Here is a 24,560-nt window from a genome sequence, read left to right as displayed (position 1 = left end):
TCCACAATAATTAATGTGATCAGATTTGCAAATTGCATTGATACAGTGGTGAGTTTGAAAGTGAGCTGATGGAAAGGAAGATTTAAAAGTGTTTCTGTTGAGGCTTGTAATGGGAAGGTGTTTTCATCCGCAAGGAATTTTTCACTCAGTGGAAATGTCTTCCATCAATTGAGGGGGTCCTCTTGCCTTGTGTGCGCGTTTCTAGAAATGTGTTGATGTTGCAAGATAAAGGATTTCTTTTTATGCAGCCTTGTCCAGCTGAAGTTCACTTTCAACTTTGGCTGTGACCAATGGCTGGTCGTGTAAGGTTGAGGTTGTTTCCAATGCCAGACTCGGAGTCTGGAGTGCTGAAAGTCGGGGCAATCTGGTGGTGGGTTTCACTGGGAGAGGGCTCGTCTGTGTGAGCTTTTAAGGCTAAAGTCCTCATCCTGACGAATCCTTAACTTGCTGCTCAGGGAAGAGTAGATAGAATGAAGAGGCAATGCCTAGGAATCATATTTGACTAATAATTTAGAAATTGTCCCAGAAAAGAAAACTGATTTGTTGCCAAGCTGTCGCCTCTCTTTGGAATGTGTCTAATTGAAGTTGCACAGGCTGCTTAGTGGTGGGCGATATATGGACCTTTGGTCCTGACAGACTGGCTTTGGTGAAAGTCTCCAGGTAACTGCACCTGCTTTTGGATTTTTAAAAAATTCATTCATGGGATGTGAGTGTCACTGGCTGGGCCTGCCTTCATTGCCCATCCCTAAGTGCCTTAAGAGTTCCAGGTTTTTGATCCATTGACAGTGAGGGAATAGTGATATTGTTCCAAGTCAGTATGGTCTGTTGCTTGGGAACTTGCAGCTGGTGGCATTACCACCCATCTGCTGCCCTTGTCCTTCTAGGTGTTTGAGGTGGTTTGTGGGTTTGGCAGGTGCTGTCAAAGGAGCCTTGGCAAGTTGCTACAGCAACTCTAGTAGATGGACACACTGCTACCACTGTGCATTGATGGTAGAGGGAGTGACTGTTTGTGGATGGGGTGCCAATCAAACGGGCTGCTTTGTGCTGGACGGTGTCGAGCTTCTTGAGTGTTGTGGGAGCTGCACTCACCCAGGCAAGTGGAGAGTATTCCACCACACTCCTGACTTGCGAAATGATTGGTTATATCTGTGTCTGATTCTGACAGGAAGGAATTTTAGTAAGCAAATGAAGACAGACCTGAGATTTTAATTTCAACCATGTCAGAAATCCTCCTTGTTTGAGGAAGGAGGGCTGCTAAATTGCAGTGAAAATTAAATGACGTTTACATAAGAGTGCTTAGATGCACCTGAAAATAAGGAAAAAGCTTGATATGTCTGCCTTAAGTAAATCAATCAGAAAACGTAAACACAATTTCTCTTTTCCCTGGTTATTTGCACATTTTTGTGTCATTAATGTTGACATTTAAGATTCAGTGAGTTGTCTCCTATCACTTGGGGTGCCTGCACTTACACTGGAAACACATATTCGAAGCTGATAGATTTTGATGCTTTAAATGCAAACCTCTCGCTGCAGTGTGATGGTAAATGGAAGAGACAGATTGTGCGTGATTGGCAGCTACTGCTGTGGCTTCTGTGAGCTGCATGCAGACGCCTGGATTTTAATGGTTTGTTCAGAAAAGAAATATCCCAAATCCCACAGCTAAATGGTGTTCTGTGCGATTTTCATTTATTTAAGGAAGGAACTTCCAGTCAATCTGCAGAGGGTACACGCTGAATGTTATTGGGCATGGTGGTTGGACCGGGTCAGATGTATGGAAGACACAAAGATGAGGGCGTGTTAGGGAAGGAATTTGATCACGTCATGATGAAGAAATAGTATTTGTTCACATCCGGATGTGCGTGGCCTGGAGGAGAAGTTAAAGTTGATGATGATCTTGTCTGACCTTCCTGATCAACATTTCTTCCTTGGCTGCATTACCACAGCAGGTTAGCCAGTCGCTTATCTCATTTGCTGCTTGGGGAACCTTGTGTGCAAATCGGTTACCGGTACAACAGCGACAGATTGGCCATGAAGCACTTGCAAAACCACACAAGGATATGAAAGGTGCTGCATTAAGGCAGCTCTTATCTGTCTAGTGATTTTACTTGCTGATACAATGCACTGATGTCCCAAAGGCAGCTCCTGTATGGCCAGCCACGGGAAATGAGTGTGGTTTCAGCGTGGGAGAGTTAGGATTTGTGCTGCAGCACGCTTTTTGGAGTTTGGCTCCTTTGAAGACTGCAGTGGACAGCAGGACAACCATATATCAGCAGTTAGTGGTAATGACATGAATTAAAAGCTCTTATAGAAGATGTCCTTGGCTGGCTAAGATGATAATTGTAGGGCTGGGATCATCACCTCAGCAAAGCCTGAGCTCCAACCTTGCATTAAAAACCTGGGCCCTGTTGAGCAGCGTAATGGATATAGGTGTAGCAGCGCTCTGTAGAAGAGATTGGTGGAGCAAAGGGGTTATTTACAGCTGCAGATCCCCACTTGGTAACTTAACCCAGCTATCAAGAGGGGAGACAGTGGCGTAGTGAGAATGTGACTGGACTAGCAGTCCAGAGGCCCAGCCTAATGCTCTGACAGGATTTAAATTCAATCACTAAACCCGGAATATAAATTTAATGGTGACCATGACAACTATCATCGATTGTTGTAAGAACCCATCTGTTTCACTAATGCCCTCTAGGGAAGGAAATCTGCCATCTTTGCCTGGTCTGGCCTACACGTGACTCCAGACCCACAACAATGTAGTTGACACTTAACTGCCCTCTGAGAAAGTTCTGGTGAGTAACAAATGCTGGCCTTTCCGGCGACACCCACACCCCAAAGAATAACCGAAAGAAAAGGTTCTGAGCCGAAGGTGAGTACTTTTCTACAGCAGAGGGTGAGTGAAGGCCGATTCACCCTGAACTCTGGCACTGTTCTGTCATTACAGAGGCCCACTCCCAGAGAGTATCTGCTTACCCGTTCAAATGGGTAAGGAGACACCTGCCCTTAAAACCGGAGGGGAAAATGTGGAAGGAGAGAATGGAAGAAACGTAACATGAAAGGGTTTTTGCAAGTTGTGTTGGTGGACTGCTGAAAATCTTTACTATCTTGATTGGGATTTGATCGCCTGGTATCAGGCAGCTGGTGCGACCAAATTGATCCAAATGGACAATTATTTCTTAAACTCTAACCCAGTGATTGACAAACTTTACTCTCTAGTTAGACCTATTGAGTGTTGGCACACAACCATGTAGCTCTGTATTAACTTTCAAAAGTCGATGCTGGCAACCTTATTTTTTTTCCGTTGTGAGAAGTGGGTTATCAGTGCAGTAAATGAGTCCTATTGTGTTAGTGAGTCAACAGATCCAATAACAGAAACCTGATAACCTTGATGATCCCCCTGAGATCTTCCACAGATCCTTGAGGGTCTATCTCCTGGTTGAGAACTTATTTTCTAACCCATGAATGATGACTTTTGTGCCTGTACTCGAGACCAGTTATACTTTGCAGGGTATTCATTGCAGCACTGGAACTTTATGCAGTGGATTCTGGGAGTCACCACACATCATGCAGGATAATTTCTTGCAATTGTAAACTGAAATGAGCCTCCTCTTTTCGTTCACCTCACTAACCACCCCTCCCCCATCACCAAAAAGTCTCCTTCTATTGGAGAGTTGCCCGACTGTTAGTTGTGCTAAAACTTGTAAGTAAGTTGCAGTTCTGACCACTCACGCATCCCCAATTTTCATCACTTCATTTTTGGTGGCCACACCTTCAGCTGTCTGGGCCCTATGCTCTGGAATTCCCTCCCTGCATCTCACTACCACCTTTCCCTCCTTTAAGGCACTCCTTAAAACCTACCTTTGACTAAGTTTTTGGTCATCTGTCCAAATATATCCTTCTGGGGCTTGGTGTCAAATTTTATTTGATGATGCTTCTGTGAAGCACCTTGAAATGTTTTGTCCTGTTAACAATACTATATAGCCACAAGGCATTTGCCTTATTAGCCCCCAGGAGGAGGGTACCATTGATCAGAAACTGAACTGGATCTGCCATATAAATACTGTGGCTACAAGAGCAGGTCAGAGTCTAGAAATCCTGCAGCAAATAGCTCACTGCGTGACTCCCCAAAGCCTGTCCACCATCTACAAGGCACAAGTCAGGAGTGTGATTGAATACCCTCCGCCTGCCTGGATGAGTGCAGCTCCCACAACGCTCCAGAAGCTTGACACCATCCAGGACAAAGCAGCCCGCTTGATTGGCACCCCGTCCACAAAATTCAGTCCCCCCACTACCGATGCACACTGGCAGCAGTGTGTACCATCTACAAGATGCACTGCAGGAACTCACCAAGGCTCCTTAGACAGCACCTTCCAAACCCATGACCGCTACCATCTAGAAGGACAAGGGCAGCAGGCACATGGGAACACCACCACCTGGAAGTTCCCCTCCAAGCCGCTCACCATCCTGGCTTGGAAATATATCGCCGTTCCTTCATTGTCACTGGGTCAAAATCCTGGAACTCCCTCCCTAACAGCACAGTGGGTGTACCTACACCACATGGACTGCAGCGGTTCCAGAAGGCAGCTTACCACCACCTTCTCAAGGGCAACTAGGGATGGGCAATAAATGTTGGCCCAGCCAGCGATGCCCACATCCCATAAATGAATTTTTAAAAATTAAGTTACTTCCAAAAAAGGTTGCAACTATTAAAGCTTTTAGAAGAAATTGGGACTAGTGATTCTTATATTGAGAGTAATGTTGGGAAAACGCAGGTTCATCTCCATAAGATGATCTTCTTTCAGTGAGGTGTTTCAGTTTTTCTGCCTGGTAGGTAAACTGGTGGAGCTGACGTCTCCTCCCCCCCACCCCCCACTCTTCTAGAACTGATTTTCAATCCCATGAAAATGCCTCCTCCATGAAGCCCACGATACTGTCTGCCTGTTTTTAGCAGAGGTTAAGGATTCCATTGCACTGCTCTGTTTTCCCAGAGCACCGGCCAGTAATTCTTCCCCCAACCAAAAATCCTTAAGACTAATTATACAACTGGTCATTCACCTCAGTCCTGTGTGGTGGGATCTTGCTTTGCACAAAAGGCTTCCTCCCTAAAGCGACAAAAACCCAAAAATTGCGTAACCGATCATTTGTTTTCATTCTTGAATGTGGGATCTTCCTCTGCACCAAATGCCATACGCAATAAGAGGTGCTGCTCTTTGAGGCGGTTCCTCTGAGGGATTCTTGAAAGATGCCCCCTGAGGTGCTCCACAGACACAAACAAAGTAGTTTCCTTTGACGATACCACGGGACTTTTCCTGTCACTACCTTGTTGCTTTGCACAACTGTCAGGCAGCATTGCTGATTGTTCAACATGTTCCTGGTTGCTGACAAGTGAACTATTGTGTGTTCGATTTGGTAATTAGATTTAATTAGAAGTTGGGGCTTCTGATGCTGTCATAAACCTTAAGGGTTAATGATTAATTAGAGCAGGAGATACCTGTAGCTACAAGCCAGGCCATGAATTCCAGCATCAACGCCAGGGAATGTATTGGGAGTTCCTTCAGGGCAAGAACAGCTTATTCCCATGGTTACAGAGCAGCATTGTGGTCTGCTTCCATCTGCTGGACACCATTGGGGGTGGGGGTCGGCAGGTCACCGCTGGATCTTGCCATTGAAAGCAAAGCAGAGAGGCCAGCGGGCAAGAGAGTTCAGATTGAAGCTGAATTGTGCAGACAGCTGGGCTCGAGGCACCAGAGTCCAAACCACCCCCCCCCCCCACCCCCCCCACCGAAAAGAGCGGCACAAGCTCTCCTGCACCTTGGCAGCAAAGGAAGATGTGATTCACAGGCTAGGTTTGAGAATGCTGCTGCCGCTGCTTCCTCCTTCCATGAATCAGCCAGCGGTGCTGAGAAGCAGCGAGGGACACGATAGCCCTGCAACTCTGGTGAGGAGTTAAATCCCCACCTCCCTTCCTATTAGCATTGCAAATCAGCTTGAGCGCAGGCTTCGCTGAAAGTGAAATGAAGTTTGCTGCAAAGGGCCAGGAGCTAATGGGAGCTTTTTCCAAACAGGATTCCAGTCGGTCATTGACAAGGATCTCACTTTCTGTCTGTTACCCCGGGATTGACGGGGCTAAAGCTGCTCATTTGTGTCAACTAGTCTCACTGAAAGATAAAGGTCTGTGACTCTGCCAAAATACTGAGTGGTGTTCATATGACAGGACTTTGTGGAAGTCTTTTGGCTGTTTTCCAAGAAATATGTGAACAAAAATCTACAACCTTGAGACAAAGTGATCTGTCAGGTACGAGAAATTGTGTGTAATTTTTTTTTTTTAAATATCAGATTCTTTGCTTAAGTTCTTTTTTTGGCTGAAGCCTTTCTGGGCAAAATGTTCTACATGTCTCAAAACAAACATGATGTGAAAAAATGTAGCAGCTACACAGTTGAGCATTGAGCAGGGTGTAGTAAAGCTGCCTGTGCACAATGTTGTGAATGAACAGTGCTGCCAGAGAGTGGCAATGCCGGGGTCCAAGGGTCAAAACCCGCCTCCCCCGATCCAACAGGATGACTTCACGTGGTTGGTATGTGCAGGATTTAGTGTCGGTTTTTATAAGCTCACGACCTGGTCGGAGCTGTAAAAAATTGTGCAGATGTTGCTGAATTTGTCACTGGCTGTGTGCTCCCTGGGCAGGTGGAGGCTGTCGTTCTTTGCCTATCCCCCTCTCCCTGTCGGTTTCACTGAATGGATGTACTTTTTCTCTCTGCTTTCCCTGTGGCCTGATGTTCGTGGGAGGAGGTTGGAAATTAGCTTGGGGGTTGGGGGGGGGAGGGGGAGGGCATGAGGTGTGGGGCGGGGGGGCGCTGTGGGGGGTTGTGGGGCAGGGGGGTGGTGGTGTGGGGGGTGTGCGGGGGGTTGTAGGGTGGGAGGCGGGGGGTGGTGGGGTGGGGGACATGGGGGGCGTGTGCGGGGGGTGCGGGGGGTGGTGGTGTGGGAGGCGTGTGGGGTGGGAGGAGTGTGCGGGGGGGTGGTGTGGGGTGGGGGACATGGGGGGTGTGCGGGGGGTGCGGGGGGTGGTGGTGTGGGAGGCGTGTGGGGTGGGAGGAGTGTGCGGGGGGGTGGTGTGGGGTGGGGGACGGGGGGCGTGTGCGGGGGGTGCGGGGGGTGGTGGTGTGGGAGGGGGGACGGGGGGCGTGTGCGGGGGGTGGTGGTGTGGGAGGCGTGTGGGGTGGGAGGAGTGTGCGGGGGGTGGGGTGGGGTGGGGGACGGGGGGGCGGTGTGTGGGGGGTTCCGGGGGGGTGTGGTGTAGGGGGTGGGGGTTGGTGGTATGCGAGGCGTGGGGGGGTGGGAGGGGTGTGCGGGGGGGTGTGGGCCAGCGGGGTGGGGTGGGGGGTGGTGGTTGGGTGGGGTGGGGGTGGGGGGTGTGCCGGGGGTGGGGGATGTGGGAGCCTGTGTTACTGTGATCTCTCCAACTGATGCTTGGTGTAGGCAGCACGTTGGATGGAGCCGAGGGTTTTTTAAGTTCCAGAGGGTTTTGCCTGTGGTGAGTTACTCTGCACACACGGCACTAGGGGACCATCATCTTTCCGTGTTTGGTGTGTTTCGTGCAGCCTTCTCCTTTCCCCATTTTGTCTGCGTGTCAGACATTGGTCTGCAGTCACTTTATGGCTTAATTCGGTGACCCTTTGCCTCTCATGAGCTGACATGGGTCAGGTAGCTGTGCTGATTTTCTGTTTGGTTCCTGCCCAAGCGTCTGTCTGCTTGCCTCTTGATGAATAGAGGTCTGACAGCATTGCTGACTTTATTACTGCTGCTGCACAGCAGGACTGAACTGCCTCTGTGCCTCGCCACTGAATTCCTAATGTGCACTTAACTCATTCCTAGCAGCGTCTTTGTGTAGCTGTAGCTTCTCCCAACAGTTGATTTGTGACTTCTTCTACCTCGAGTTACACTCCAGATTCACCACCAGAATTCTGAGCTCTCTCCTATTTATCTTCTTGTCACTTTTTATTTCCTGATGGTTTAATATTTGGTTTGGGGCAAATTAATGTGAATGTTGCCCGGCTCCCTAAACCACCTTGTCCTGATGTTGCTAAAAAATGACCAGGATTGACATACAGATATTCCTTAGGTATGACTTGTTTTTTGCTTTTTATAAAAAACAGGGTGGAGGAGTGGTGTCCCCAGCATGTGCGTCCTGAAGGTGCAGCACTGTGTTTTATTCCAGTAATTCATCTGCAGAATTCCTTGCTTTACCACTGTGCAAGGCAGTAAGTTAGAAAGGGCAGTAGAAATCTGGAACACTCCTCCACTGCACACACACACAACACCCCCCCCACCCCCCCACCTCCAACTCCCCAAAGCTACTGAGACTGGCTGGGTTGGGCGGGGGGGGGATTCAATTTAAAATTTCAACACACTGAAATTGATAGACTTTCGTTAGGCAAGAGTTATCGAAACAAAGGGGGCAAATAGAGTTAAAATACAGATCAATGGTGATCTAAACGACTGGCAGAACAGGTTTGAGGGGCCGAATGACCTGCTAGTCCTCCTATGATTGATACCATTCCGTGTATGCTGTTGTGCTGCTGCAATTTCCAAAGAGATTGTTGCCACCAAGTGTGTGTTTCTGCTTTGTTTTATTAACTGGAGCTGAGGTGAATGTGTATATAGCACTGTACACCTGTTTTGGGTTGGTTTATTGTACAGATAAGACCATAAGATGTAGGAGCAGAAGGAGGCCATTCATCCCATCGAATCCTCTCTGCCATTCACTGAGATCATGGCTGATCTGATAATCCTCAACTCCACTTTCCTGCCATTTCCCCATAACCCTTGATTCCCTCACTGATTAAAAATCTGTCTATCTCAGCCTTGAAGATACTTAACAACCCAGCCTCCACAGCCCTCTGCGGTAAAGAATTTCACAGATTCACTGCCCTCTGAGAGAAGACATTTCTCCTCATCTCTGTCTTACATGGGCGGCCTCTTACTCTGAAATTATTCCCTCTGGTCCTAGACTTTCCCACAAAGGGAAACAATCTCTCAGCATCTACCCTGTCAAGCCCCCTAAGAATCTTATGTCTTTCAATAAGTTCGCCTCTCATTAGATCTCACAGGTGTCACAACTCAAGTAAAAGCTATGTTCACTCAAGTAGCCACATGGTACCCAACAGTTTAGGTCCACATCCACGAAACCAAGGACCTTGATGAAAGTCCGACTTACAGAAACACATTTGAAACTAAAAGCAGTGAAGTAATGGACTCTGGATTAACTAGGGACAGAGGCAGACTGTGGTAGGTGCTAACAGTTCTCATAAATCACACCTAACATTTTAGCACAGTCTTATATAGTAAACAGCCTGATAAAATGCACTCATTTTAACAGCACACTGCCCATTCTTGTAAACCCGTCAGGTAAAAAGTGTGTGGTTGATATACAGTAGCCATAATATTGGATGCTAATGATACAACAACATGCATTTATAGAATGCCCTTTAATGTATTAAATGCCCCAAGGCGCTTCACAAGAGTGTTATCGAACAAGATTTCACACTGAGAGCCACCTGAGGAGATATTGGGATGGGTGGCCAAAAAGTTTTGTTTAAAGAGCGTCTTGAAGGAAGAAAGAGAGGTGAAGAAGAGGGGAGGTTTAGGTAGGGAATTCACAGCTTGGGGGACTAGGCAGCTGAAGCAAGCCACTCATGTAGAAACTCAACAGCCTCTGGGTTGCCTTTCCCCTCCTTAGACTGAGTGTGCCAGAGGCAAACACAGTGGCTCCATTAATACGCTGACGAGATTGGCTATCAGCACAGGGGTCAAACCTGGGTCCTTCCCAGTCACAGTGGCCCAACAGCAAGGCAACGGTCATCTGTACAACCTGTTCAGGGTCCATTAAAGGGTTAAAAACCACTCTTCGCACAAAGGGGAGTGGAAATCTGAAGCACTCAGCCCCAAAAAGTTGTCAAGGCTGGTAGGGTCAGTTGAAGAATTTCAAAACTGAGATTGATGGATTTTTGTTTGACAAGGGCTATGGAACGAATGTGGAAAACTAGAGTTAAAATGGCGACAATTCATTAATTAATTGAATGGCAGAATGGGCTGGAGAAGCTGAATGGCCTCTTGTCCATATCTCATTGCAACTGAAACAAAGGAAGTGCATGTGCAAGTACTGAACAGCACAAAGTTGTCACAGAATGTAACATTTCTCACACAGGAAGCTAGCAGCAATATCTATCTTTGTGTATATTGTACCAGCATTGGGGTCTCAGTACTGTGATACACTACACAAGTTTTCATGAAGCGTTCTTAAACATATTAGAACCTAACTCTGTTGAATTTAGTCATCCTGCTCTTGACATCAATCTCAGCGAGACCAGTAGAGGCCTTTTATTTGGTCTGTTCATTGTTGGTGTACTCGCAGACCAATGTGGTGACGAGATGAGCATTTGACCTTAAGCTTGAATCATTGTCAGTTATTTCAAGCTTGCACAGAGGCTCAGACCAGTGTGTACCTCAACACAGGTGTGTATATATTGGAACTGATAGTGGTTTAATGTGGATCAAGTGTTTGAATAGTGCTGGTGTGAAAATCTGAATTGCTTAACTTTGCACTTTGGACAGGTCCTGGATATGAAAAAGTTGCATAAATGATTAATACAAATTAGTCAGTGCTCATTATTTTTTTGAAGAGGTGTGAAGGTGGGGTGGGGTGGGGTACTTCAATATAATCTGCAATTTATCTAATAAGTGAGATGTCATTGAAATATGTGGAAGTCCTCAAGGTTGTTATTAACTGCCTTGCCCTGACAAGGCCTTGCTCCATCTAATTCTTTGACATCCCCAGCTCTGTGGCTTTACTGTTCTGATGATTTGGCTCCTCCACTCTTCTATCACCTCAGCCCTGCATTATAAAACTTAACCCTCTCCTCCACACCTTGAAAGGCCTTCTCAATAGGCAGTTCTTTGACCTCTTGCCTTCAATTATTTGCTCAACCCTGGGAGCAGAGGAACAAGCGGAGGCTATTCAACTCCTGCAGCCTGCCCCACGGTTCAATTAGATCATTGCCGACCTGCATTTTAATTCCATTTTACCCAACATGGTCCCCAAACCCTCAGATAAGATCTATAAGCCTGAGTTTTGAAATGTTCACTTGACCAGCTCGCCTCCCCCCTCAGCCTGCCAAGCCTCAACAGCTTTTTCTGGGGAGTGAGTTCCAGATTTCCGCTGCCTTTGTGAAGAAGGTGCTTCTTGACATCGCCTCTCAATGGCCTAATTCTAATTTTAAAGCTATGCAGCCTCCTGGATTCCCTCCACCAAAAGAAATAGGGTAGATAGAGAGAAACAATCAATTCCTTTAGTCTCTTAAACACCTCAATTGGTCAGTTAAGAGTCTGTTCAGTTGGCTTGGGAAGGCAGAATATGCAAGGATCGACATGTTGTGGACCACCAATGGTGGGAGTATGGGGGAGGGGTAGTTGGAGGCAGCAAGTCATGTGATAAATAATACACCCAATCAGCGATGGCAGCCCTGAACTTTCTAAACAACTTGCAAGTTACCGTACCCAACAAAAGAATAGTGGGATTATCCAGTGTGTTTTTCCGATTCAGGATCCGGGTGACAGGATCATCAGGTAGGAGAGTTGAAGCGTCCAAATTGACATTCAGATTTGATCTTCTCTTCAAGCCCTTGCTAGACTGATTGAGGGAGGGAGTCAAAATTGGATCCCCTTGTGGGATAAGTAGCATTCGTAGCATCGCAGGGAGTTGTTTGTGGTCTGAATTTCCTGGCTGTAAGAAAGGGTAGGAAATTTTAAAAATATAAAAATGGAAGGTTTCTCTCAGAAGCCATTTGGAGCCTTTGTGAGAATTGACACAGTGGCGGGGTGGGGAGGGGGTGGTTATGAAGTCATGTATAGAACATTAAAGTGAGATCCAATGTGCTGCAGTGAGTGCTCTGCGTGGCCTTTGCCCTCCAGCCATTTGCTACTTCAGTGGAAGACGGACATTTGAAAGCTCTCTCGCTAGTTACTGCATTGTTGCTACTTTTGATCCTTCAAAGTGTGCAAAGCAAGCTCATGGCATCACACTCGTGGTGGCATGGGACTGTACCACACCAGTGGTGCACCTGAGTGCCATCAGCTTTTTAAAGTTCCAAATGAATGAATAATTATTGAAAATCAGCCAGCTCACAGACTGAAGCCATTAGAATCTTCTTTCTGTGAGGTTTGGCTTCTGCTGATAACGTCATTATTGGATCTGGTGAGATTGGTACCCTTGCTCTCTTGACAGGGATTAATGTCATGTGCCTTGCTGCTGCCTCCCGATGCAGAATCATAGAATGATGCAACACAGAAGGAGGCCATTCAGCCCATCGGTGCTGCCCCTGGTTCTTTGAAAGAGCTATCCGATTGATCCTGCTGCTTGCCTGTAGCCCTGCAAATCTAGGAGTTGGGCCTGTGGTTTGAATATCTATTATTTTTCTTAGCACAGAGCAACGTTCTTCCTTTTCACTGCTAAGCAAGCCAGGAATCTATTTTTAATAAAATCTAATTTTAAAAATCCCTCCCATGTTGACATTTCCGGCTTCCTGTGTATTTTTGGTCAGTATTAACAAGCCACCTGATGATGATGTAATCTGGACAGTGTGTGGAAAAAATTCCATTATCAAAATTCCCCTTCCCCCCCACGCCCATCAGTCTCCAATCCCCTCCCCCCCACAAAGGCTGGGTAGAAAATGCATTATAAATATAATGATAATTAATTGATACTGGGAAGCAGATATTGGAGGTTGTTCTGTGTGCACAGAAGTTATTTTTGGAGGGCCTGGAGATTTCCTTTAATTACCACAATTTGGCCTTCCATCTCATGAAGACTTTCTTTGAACATCAAGTGATGATCTGCCTTGTCAAACATCCTTTTGTTCCCAGCAAGAATAATGCCTGCTTTCTAATTGACGTTTTCCAACAAGTCCCACGGTGGTTAGATGCATTTTTTTCCCCCTTGTTGTGCTTTTTAGTGTGTTTGTTTCATTGAGTTGGACTCTATTTCTTCTATAATTGTCAAATGCAGAAAGTAGAAGGGGGTGTGGAGACAAAGAAATCATAAGCGTTCTTTTATCCCCTCGGTGTTTGGTAAACAAGCTTTGAATAATCCATTAGCTGCTTACTCGACTGTTGGGTTTTTTCTGGAGAAGCTAATTTATAGGTGTCGCTTTTCCCTGTAGGTTTCAGAATTGCCCTTATATATTCATTTATGCTTTCCCACATTCCTTGCTTAACATTTGAAAGGAACTGTTCAGGTTGAAAATATATTTGTCGTGGTCCCCAGTAATGGGCATTCGATGTAACGCCCTGGAATGTGTCCCTTCGGTAGTTTGTAAGCGTCAGGCAGAACAAGAGGCAGAATTGTGCCCGAGGCAATAAGCAAAACAGAGAAGCCTGTTTTAAAATCACAACCAAAGTTTTGTGTGCTGAAAATTGAACGGCACACACTGTCCACAACCTCTCAATATTAGAGAAAATGATGTCAACTTGCCATTCTGTGCTACTTTTTATTGGAGTTTAACATCCCATGGTGCTTCGCAGAAGTATTATCAAACAAAAATTTTCCATCAAGCCACAGCAGGAGACATTAGAACATCAGACCAGAGAAAAATATCAAGAGTCAAAACCCCAAGAATATAACAGCTCTGGTGGTTTATTGATTATTAAACTTTTTTAATATGTTCAAATCTTGCGCCTTTTTTTGAACTACCTGGGAGCTTGGGGAGCCTATTCTTTCCCCATTGCTTTCTCCATGGCAACACCTTGGCCAATCAGATTTGACTTGTCAACCAATCAGCACCCATTTTTCCTTCAGTATAAATTGTTGTGATTGTTTTAAATTTGGCATTCTTGCATTTGTCCCGATGAGTGCAAAATGAAAAGCTTCAGCAACATGTCTCTCTTCTCAACAATATTCAGGTTCCTTTCAATCATTCACAGGATGTGGGTGTCTCTGGCGAGGCCAGCATTTATTGCCCATCCCTAGACAACTTGGGTCTGGAGTCAAATGTAGGTCAGACTGAGTAAGGATGGCAGATTTTCTTTCCTAAAGAACATTAGTGAACTAGATGGGTTTTCACAACAGTCCACCAGTTTCATAGTCACCATTACTATTCTCGTTTTTTTATTCAGTCCAGATGTATTTAATTAATTGAATTTAATTTCCCAGTGGGATTGGATTTGAACCTGGGTCTCCAGATCTTTAACCAAGCTCTCTGGATTACCAGGCCAGTAACATAGCTACTTACCCTCCTGTTTGCCCTCATTTGAATACATTTGGTAGGTTTTTTTTCGGATGGTACCAGAAGTAGCTGTGAAAGCTGCCAGACTTGTAAACAAAAAAAAAACGGATTCACAAATTTCCTTTAGAAAACCTGCCAGCCCGACAGAAATATAAATATATTGCTTATATCAATATCAGATGGTTACCAATAAATCCAATAAGGAACTCGAGGGAAACTTCTTTACCAGTGGAGTATTAGAATCTGGAACTAGCTGGAATGGTTGGGGTGAGTAGAATGGATTTATGTGAGGGGAAGCCAGGTGAACACAAGGGAGAAAGGTAATGTTGATAGGGTTCAGTAAAGAAGCTGCTGAGTGACTGCACTGCATCTCTGGAGACCCAGTATAGATGGAGTCCATGCAAGTCGCCATTTGACCAATTGCTGAAGCCATAGATAGAAAAGTTCATGTCCACAGTGTCTAAGCAGGACCATTGGGCCCAGCTGGTCCATGTTGCTGTTTATACTTCACACCAGCCTCCTCCCACTCATCTCTATTTCACCACCCCCCCCCACCCCCCCACTCTTTGGGACGTCTGGTGGTTGTGAAAGGTGCTATATAAATGTAAGTCTTTTTCCCTTTCTTACTCATGTGCTTAAGCCATTTCCCATTAAATACATCTGAGTTTTGCCTCAACTACTCCATGTGATTGTGACCCTCTGGGTAGCAGTTTCTGCAGTGGACAAATTTTGGGATATTTTCTGATTCTTGGCTTTCATCCTTTGAGCACTGTGTTTTCTTTCTACCTTCCAGAACCTTCTCACTTTATACTTATAACGTGCTCGACATTGCCTGCCTGTACATTCTCGGTGACAATTAGCATGGAAACCTTGGAGTGCTTTAATTGGGAAGGTGCCAAGCATCATGCTTGAGCAAGACAATTATCAGCCAGTCTTAGCTTAAATGTGGTGACTGGTACTGATAAGGCTTGCAGCCCAGGAAGGAGACAGCAAATGTTAAAGCAATGGGTTCAGATCAATAACATTTAAATGCACCACTTTTCCACTCCTGATAAAGAAGATAATGTTGTAGCATTTTCGTTGGGTGGTGAGATGGAGAAACACAGAATGGTAAGTGGTCATGAATGTTGCTTTAGACATGGCAAGGGACATACACTAAGACAGAAATGAGAATCAGGAGTGAACCAGTTCTGAACAAAGGAAAGGCATGGGTTGCCTCTCTGGGGCAAATAACCCGGTCAGCATAATGGCCATAACTGTCAGCTGTGACTCAGTTGGTAGCACTCTCACCTCTGAGACACAAGGTTCCAGGTTCAAGTCCCACTCCAGGACTTTGTGCACAAAAATCAAGGCTGTGTCTCCAGCGCAGTGCTGAGGGAGTGCTGCTGCATTGTTGGAGGTGCTGCCTTTCGGATGAGCTGTGAAACCAAGGCCCAACCTGCCTGCCTGGGGCTGGGGTGGGGAATATAAAAGATCCCATGGCGCTATTTTGAAGAAGAGCTGGGGAGTTAATCCCCAGTGTCCTGGCCAATATTTATTCCTCAATCAACATTTCAAGAACAGACCAGCTGGTCATTATCACATTGCTGTGGGTGCTTGCTGTGAGCAAATTGGCTGTTGAGTTTCCTGTATTTCTGCAATGGCTGGTGAAATATGCCTTTCAGGGATAGTAGCATGTCATCAGTAGAGAAGTGTCATGTGATCCAGCCTCAGTTTCCCTTTGGCCTGTGAGCAGAACACAGCACACACAGCTCTCATGCTGATATCTTTAAGCTTTCTACCTTTGTATAAATGTTCTCATGTGCGTAGCCTTAATAAATGAACCTGCAATGTGTTTAGCCAATCCCTTACAAGTGATTGGTGCCTTTATATCATTATAAAAACATGGCAGTGACTACACTTCAAAAGTACTTCAATCAATGGTTGTGAAAAGTGCTATATAAATGCAAGTCTTTCTTTTTTTCCCAAACTCAGTGCTATCCTGACTTAAATTCCATGCAAGGACACTCCTAAATGGTCACTATCATGGAATCACCTTCCTATTCTGGGTGTTTAGACAGAGATGTTCCTTGTGTGTCGACCATAGGTTTACTCTTCAACCTCCCTGGCCAGTACAGCTTAGTAGAGCATCATCTAAGATACTTTACTTAGATATGGAGTGACTGAATAAATTGATGTAAATGTAGTTTATCATTTTCAGGCTGCAGTACTGGAGCTAAATGCCAAAGTTAATGAGAGAGATGTTGACTATCCAGTTGGACAGCAAAGGTATTCTCTGTACCAGAAAACTGGAAATTGTAGCTCATCTACTTAAATCCTCCCTGTAACTGATATGTTTCAGAGCCAGAAAAATCACTTTTTTTTTCTCCTAAGCATGGTTTTGAATTTGCTAAATAAGTTGTGTTTCAGATTCAAAGTGGCTCTAACTTCGGCTCAGTGGGTCGGTGGCACTCTCTCGTCTCAGCTAGAAAGCCGTGGGTTCAAACCCCACTCCCGAGACTTAGAGCCCATAACCTAGGCTGCTACTCCCAGTGCAACACTGAGGGAGTGCTGCACTGTCAGAAGGTGCTGTCGTTCAGAAGCGTCGTTAAACCAAGGCTCCATCTGCCTAGTCAGCTGGATGTGGAAAAGCCTGTGGCACTGTTTTAAAGGAGAGTCAGGGGAGTTCTCATCAATCAATGAACGCCAGTAAAACAAGTTAACATGTCATGTATCACATGTCATGTATCACATGTATCACATGTCATGTATCACATGTATCACATGTCATGTATCACATGTATCACATGTCATGTATCACATGTATCACATGTCATGTATCACATGTCATGTATCACATGTATCACATGTCATGTATCACATGTATCACATGTCATGTATCACACGTATCACATGTCATGTATCACACGTATCACATGTCATGTATCACACGTATCACGTCATGTATCACACGTATCACATGTCATGTATCACACGTATCACATGTCATGTATCACACGTATCACATGTCATGTATCACACGTATCACATGTCATGTATCACACGTATCACGTCATGTATCACACGTATCACATGTCATGTATCACACGTATCACATGTCATGTATCACACGTATCACATGTCATGTATCACACGTATCACATGTCATGTATCACACGTATCACATGTCATGTATCACACGTATCACATGTCATGTATCACACGTATCACATGTCATGTATCACACGTATCACATGTCATGTATCACACGTATCACATGTCATGTATCACACGTATCACATGTCATGTATCACGTGTCATGTATCACGTGTCATGTATCACATGTCATGTATCACGTGTCATGTATCACGTGTCATGTATCACGTGTCATGTATCACGTGTCATGTATCACATGTCATGTATCACGTGTCATGTATCACATGTCATGTATCACATGTCATGTATCACATGTCATGTATCACATGTATCACATGTCATGTATCACATGTCATGTATCACATGTATCACATGTCATGTATGTCATGTATCACATGTCATGTATGACATGTATCACATGTCATGTATCACATGTATCACATGTCATGTATCACATGTATCACATGTCATGTATCACATGTATCACATGTCATGTATCACATGTATCACATGTCATGTATCACATGTATCACATGTCATGTATCACATGTATCACATGTCTCACATGTATCACCTGTATCACCTGTCTCACCTGTATCACATGTATCACATGTATCACCGTATCACATGTATCACCTGTATCACCTGTATCACCTGTATCACATGTATCACCTGTATCACCTGTATCACATGTATCACATGTATCACATGTCATGTATCACATGTCATGTATCACATGTCATGTATCACATGTATCACATGTATCACATGTCATGTATCACATGTATCACATGTCATGTATCACATGTATCACATGTCATGTATCACATGTATCACATGTCATGTATCACATTGCTGTTTGTGGGGCTTGCTGGCTAGCAAAACCGGCTGCTGCATTTGACAACATTTCAAAGCTATTCCATTGGTTGTAAATGGCTTTGGGACATCCTAAAATTGTGAAAGCTATTACTAAATGTGGAATAATTAGTATAGCTCCTTACGGGGTTGAAGTAATTCTTGGTGTGTGGCTACCTGAACAGATCAAACGTTGTCCTGTGTGACTTTTTAGCACATAAAACAAAAAAGCCGGGTCTTATTTAGATCATGGATGTGTGGCCAGTGGCAGGGGAGGGGTCTCTCAGGCGGCGTATCCCTCATCCGCAGCTAAGCCCTTGTCCAGGTTGCCCTGGCAATGGAGGATGAGGCTAGTCAGCTTGAGGCCTTCCAGGGACATGGTGGACACAGGTGACAGTATTATTTACTTTTAAATTTCCTTTGTTTTATGGTTTAGTTTTCTGAGTAATTGGGCCTCTAGGTCTTGCGTTAGGTGATAAATTGTTTCCTTATTGTTTTAAGTAAAGACGGGCACTATTTGAATGGTAAAGCCAAGGAGACGAACAATTCGGGCAAGGCTTCATTTGTCAACCCTTGTGTATGATACCATTCCACGCACAAATTCAATTCTGATTTTATTGGCCATGTGGAAATTCATTGCGGTACAATTCTTGTTCACTGAAAATCGCACACAAATAAATAATTAACAATGAAAATGAAAAATTATATCACCACAAAAATCTGACTCTGATTAAGTGTATGTTAAAAATTATTTCAGTGCATTTAGAATAATCAATGAGGCGATAAAACCATAAAAATCACATAAACTGAACTGATGTTCCTTAAAATTTCCGTAGATCCCTGGAATTGAAGCCGCTTTCTGTAAATCATTACAACACCTACCCCATTCCCCATACCGGAATTCATAAAGAAAGTCACTCCCAAGGATGATGATGAACCTGCTCCATAAGAATGGCTGCCATGGGAGAAAAGGGAGAGAGAGCCATGAGTAGGAAAGGAAGAATATGGCATAGAGCGGACATTGTGAATACAACAGTCTGATCAAAGCTCACTAGAGACAATGGTTAAAGAAAAGGAAAATATTGAAGGATGTAGACCGCCTTAGATAACCACTGGACCATCTGAAAACGCTTCACAGCCAACGATGTACTTTTGAAGTGCAGTCACTGTTGTAATGTTGGAAACGTAGCAGCCAATTTGTGCACAGCAAGCTCCCACAAACAACCAAGAAATAAACAACCAGATTAGGTGCTAGCTGAGAGGGAAAATGTTGGCTTGGGGCACTGGGGAAGAGAGCACCCCTGCTCCTCTTCAATATAGCGCCATGGGATTTTTGCAGCCATCTGAGAGGGCAGCTGAGGGCCTTGATTTAACGTCATTAGTTGCCCTTGTCTGTTTGCTGGTTGTTGGCCCTCAGAATGCACCTTAGGGCAGAGTTTAGAAAAAGATAGCTTCTTGTCGGGGTGAAAGGCAACAGCTGTGCGACAGATGAGAGAGATGATTCTGTTTAAAAATAAATAGAAACTTATGCTATAAATGCATGGGACTTAATGCGTAGAAATATGACACATGGTATCTGATGCCAGAGCTGCTGGAGATTGCTGTGGTATATTCAGCTGCATTTTATTTCGAGCGGTTAGCTTAATACGGCAAACGAAAGAGGACATTGTTCAGGATTTGATGTCAGCGATACTCCTCACTAACTCATTGTATTGACCAGGGAGGCATTTCATTGGCTGCTCTGAAGTTCTTTGTCAAGGCTTGCGCTCCATTCCTGGTTTTCTACATTCACTCCTTCCCTCGCAGAGGTGAGTGAAGCTACTGATCTGTGCAAAAGATAAAACCCCGTAAACTTTCAAACAAAGCTGCCCAGACTGTTAGAAATCTGCAGGGTTACCAGGTTCTGCCAAACCATCAGCAGATGTCTATTATTGGAAATTCTAGCTTTCTGTTATTTTATTATGGTGAACGTCATGATTTCTTTTGGATGGGTAACATTAGGGAGAGGCGGAGACATTCCAGCCCTTTGAGGTTGTTCCGCCATTCATTTGTATCATGGCTGATGTGTATCTTGAATCCATCTCCCTGGCTCGGCTCCATAGCCCTTGCCCAACAAAACCTGCGTGTGTCTGTGCTTATTGGATGGGGGAGAACATGGGCGTGTGCGCAGGAAGCCTGCACAGAAAGAGGTAAATAGAACACCACGTTGTGCTGCAGTGCATGACCCACATACACAGATGTTTGAAGGTAATTGGTGTCATTCCTCTGCTGCAGTTAATCTAAGTCAATTGGAAAGCGAAATCAAACAGCAGCGAGAGAGGAAATTGGATTAATCTACTTTTGTGACCAAACATGGAGTCATACCGAGCACAAAGGAAGATAGTTGTGGTTGTTGGAGGTCCAGGACATCACTGCAGGAGTTCCTCAGGATTAGTGTCCTAGGCCCAACTATCTTCAGTTGCTTCATCAATGACCTTCCTTCCATCATAAGGTCAGAAGTAGGGATGTTCGCTGATGATTGCACAATGTTCAGCACCATTCACAACTCCTCAGATACTGAAGCAGTCCATGGTCCATGCCCAAATGCAGCAAGACCTGGACAATATCCAGGTTTGGGCTGACAAGTGACAAGTCACATTTGTGCCACACAATGACCATCTACAATAGGAGAGAATCTAACCATCGCTCCTTAACGTTCAATATTACCATCACTGAATCCCCCACTATCAACATCCTGGGGGTTACCATTGACCAGAAACTGAACTGGACGAGCCATATAAATACTGTGGCTACAAGAGCAAGACAAATGCTAGAAATCCTGCGATGAGTGACTCACCTCCTGACTCCCCAAAGCCTGTCCACCATCTACAAGGTACAAATCAGGATGTGATGGAATACCCTCCGCTCACCTGGATGAGTGCAGCTCCCACAACACTCAAGAAGCTTGACACCATCCAGGACAAAGCCCATTTGATGGGCACCACATTCACAAACGTTCACTCCCTTCACCACTGATGGACAGTAGCAGCAGTGTGTGTACCATCTACAAGATGCACTGCAGCAACTCACCATGACTCCTTCGACAGCACCTTCCAAACCCACGACCACCATTGTCTGGAAGGACAAGGGCAGCAGATAGATGGGAACACCACCACCTGGAAGTTCCCCTCCAAGTCACTCACCACCCTGACTTGGAAATATATTGGCCGTTCCTTCACTGTCACCGGGTCAAAATCCTGGAACTCCCTCCCTAACAGCACAGTGGGTGTACCTACACCACATGGACTGCAGCGGCTCAAGAAGGCAGCTCACCACCACCTTCTCAAGGGCAACTAGGGATGGGCAACAAATGCTGGCCCAGCCAGCGAAGCCCACATCCTGTGAATGAATAAAAAGAAAGCCGTGGAATCACTTCTGAAATGTCACTTCTAGAGGTTATGGGGAGCACAACTGAAGCCTTTAAATCTCATCCACACACTGTGTATGCACATGTGCGTCCCTTGCCCTGTGTGTGTGTGTGTGTGTGTGTGTGTGTCTGTGTGTGTGTCTCCCTTGCTCTGTGTGTGTGTATCTCCTTTGCTCTGTGTGTGTGTGTGTGTGTGTGTGTGTGTGTGTGTGTGTGGTCCCTTGCTCTGTGTGTGTGTGTGTGTCTCCTTTGCTCTGTGTGTGTGTGTGTGTGTCCCTTGCTCTGTGTGTGTGTGTGTGTGTGTGTGTGTGTGTGTGTGTGTGTCCCTTGCTCTGTGTGTGTGTGTGTCTCCTTTGCTCTGTGTGTGTGTGTGTCCCTTGCTCTGTGTGTGTGTGTGTGTCTCCTTTGCTCTGTGTGTGTGTGTGTGTGTCCCTTGCTCTGTGTGTGTGTGTGTGTGTGTCCCTTGCTCTGTGTGTGTGTGTGTGTCTGTGTGTGTGTGTGTGTGTCTTGCTCTGTGGGGGTGGGTGGGTGTCTGTGTGTGTGTGTGTGTGTGTATGTGTGTGTCCCTTGCTCTGTGGGGGTGGGTGGGTGTCTGTGTGTGTCCCTTGCTCTGTGTGTGTGTGTGTCTCCTTTGCTCTGTGTGTGTGTGTGTGTCCCTTGCTCTGTGTGTGAGAGAGACACTGACTTTGTATATGAGCTGTTTTGGTAACCACTGCAGCGACTGAAATGATTTGCATTGCTGAGAGTAATCGTGATGTCCCTTGCAGACTGCTGATGAGATGTTTCTCCTGTGTCCCACCTCCTTGGCATAACCACTGACCCAGATTGTAGGGAAAAATCACTTACCCATGTTACTACTTGTCTCTGCCAGTTACTGTTTTTGTTGTTCTGCTGTACACTATTCACCCGGCTTCAGGAAGGTTTCTGTTTACAGAGTAGTTACCAAGCTAATGCTGATTAGGTCGGAGTTCTCAGCCCCTCTTTTGATACTTGCCTGTCTTTATTGCAAGAAGTTGAGAACGTGGACTGTGATTGACAAATTCTGACAGCTAACGTTATCCTAATTACTTGTATTTCAGTATGCCGGTGGTGTCTGTGTTTTATCCTTGACATGTTTCAAGTTACCTCCACATTAACATGACAGCCAGTTGCTGTTTAATTCATGTAGAAAATGATGATGATCTGAATCAGTAGATAAGGTTGCTGCTTTGTAAACAGTTTGCAGTAGCTTCCTAGGCACTGATTTATGATTTCCACAGAAAAAAAATAGTCAGATTGGAATTTCAGGATCCCAAAAACAACAGTAAGCATTCTGGAATTCCATAAAATATTGCAAAGTATTTACAGCATAGAAACACCACTTGGTTCAACTGGTCCATGCCAGTGTTAATGCTGCACACGAGCTTCACCCCCACTCTTCACTCCCACACTTCGCCCCACCCCTCTTCGCCCCGCCTCCCCTTCACCCTGCCCCCCCTTCACCTCGCCCCCTCTTCACCTCGCCCCCCTTCACCCCACCCCCTCTTCACCCCGCCCCTCTTCACCCTGCCCCATCTTCACCTCGCCCCCTCTTCACCTCGCCCCCCTTCACCCCACCCCCTCTTCACCCCGCCCCTCTTCACCCTGCCCCATCTTCACCTCGCCCTACCAACACATCCTTCCATCAGCAACATCCTCCGATCCAATGGGAGGACCATTGAACAGATGTGAGTGTCCTCCCTGAAGGCACCTGTGTGTAATTCCTGCAAAATCAACTACAATGGACTGGACACCGGGTCCGGGTAGCTGAAAAAATACCGCCCCCCCCCCGGCCTAAAAAACTGGTCCTGTTTTCTCTTCTCTCAAATGGCCGATGCTCCAATGGAAGACAAAGAAAATGCTTCAAGGGGACACTGTCACCTAACTTTCCTGACAACTGGCTCCCACCTTGTCCTCTTTAACCACTGCATTGTATTCAAACATTTCAGGCCAGGTGCTATTCGGGACCGAGTCATGGGAGTTGTTCAGCTCTGAATGCAATCAGTTCAGGAAGCTGGGTTCTCACGCTGTGTCACGCCATGTGGACTGTTTGTACACAAAGCTTCACAGGGAGATTTGTGGGATTTTTTTTACATAAGGGTCAAATTTATTAGTAGCTTCAGAAAAATGTTGTATCAAAGCTTCTGACTATGTGGCTGAACTTCACTATAAATATCAGGTCAGCTGTAACTTCTTGAATTGTGTGTATAATCTTTCCTTTTTTTAAAAAAAAGACTCTTTATCCGAGGTGTCTTGCACGTTTTTAGCATTTCCCAGATTGTCGCTCAGTGTTACATGTGTGCCCCCTGCTAGGTAGTTCACCTAGATAAAGGCAAAAGACTGCGGATGCTGGAAATCCAAAACAAAAACAGAAACAGAAACACCTGGAAAAACTCAGCAGGTCTGGCAGCATCGGCGGAGGAGAGCACAGTTGACGTTTCGAGTCCTCATGAGGGTCATGAGGGCTCGAAACGTCAACTCTTTTCTTCTCCGCCGATGCTGCCAGACCTGCTGAGTTTTTCCAGGTATTTCTGTTTCTGTTTTTGTTTAGGTAGTTCACCTGTTGTTTGCACTTTCTACATTCTCCCACGGTAATCGTTTTCCATTCAACATTTCGATGTATGAGACGGAAAACCTCTCGGACATTCCTTTCAGCAACCGGCACCGATTGCAAAAGCTGACACCTTCATGGAATTGCCCAATAAGCTGAAGCGTGGGCTGTAACCATGGGTGAAGGTGTAACCTGGGACCAAAACAGTAAGTGAAGTGATAATTTGTGCTCCCTCACACTATTCCACACAATAATCTGTTTATTCCAATTTTACATGAGTCACTATAAAAATCTACAAACTGATTCACATCTCCACTC

General features: G+C 45.4%; 1 protein-coding gene across 5 annotated transcripts in view; it reads left to right on the top strand.

Annotated features, from left to right (window-relative positions):
- The window catches only part of ndst2a (N-deacetylase/N-sulfotransferase (heparan glucosaminyl) 2a), a 565,725-nt gene that overhangs the window by 322,862 nt on the left and 218,303 nt on the right, over window positions 1-24,560 (top strand). The window contains exon 1 of one of the 5 annotated variants that reach the window (XM_041176607.1): window positions 5,976-6,292. The exons of 3 other annotated variants lie outside the window; for them this stretch is intronic. The gene's annotated coding sequence lies outside the window, so the exon portion shown is untranslated. Of the gene's footprint in view, window positions 1-5,975; window positions 6,293-6,455; window positions 6,573-24,560 lie in introns of those variants that run through there. One more of the 5 variants, XM_041176610.1, reaches the window with a different exon arrangement.

This window comes from Carcharodon carcharias, chromosome 28 (genome assembly GCF_017639515.1).
Source record: "Carcharodon carcharias isolate sCarCar2 chromosome 28, sCarCar2.pri, whole genome shotgun sequence".
NCBI classification, from domain to species: Eukaryota; Metazoa; Chordata; class Chondrichthyes; order Lamniformes; family Lamnidae; genus Carcharodon; species Carcharodon carcharias.
This window is presented reverse-complemented; position numbering and strand designations above follow the sequence as displayed.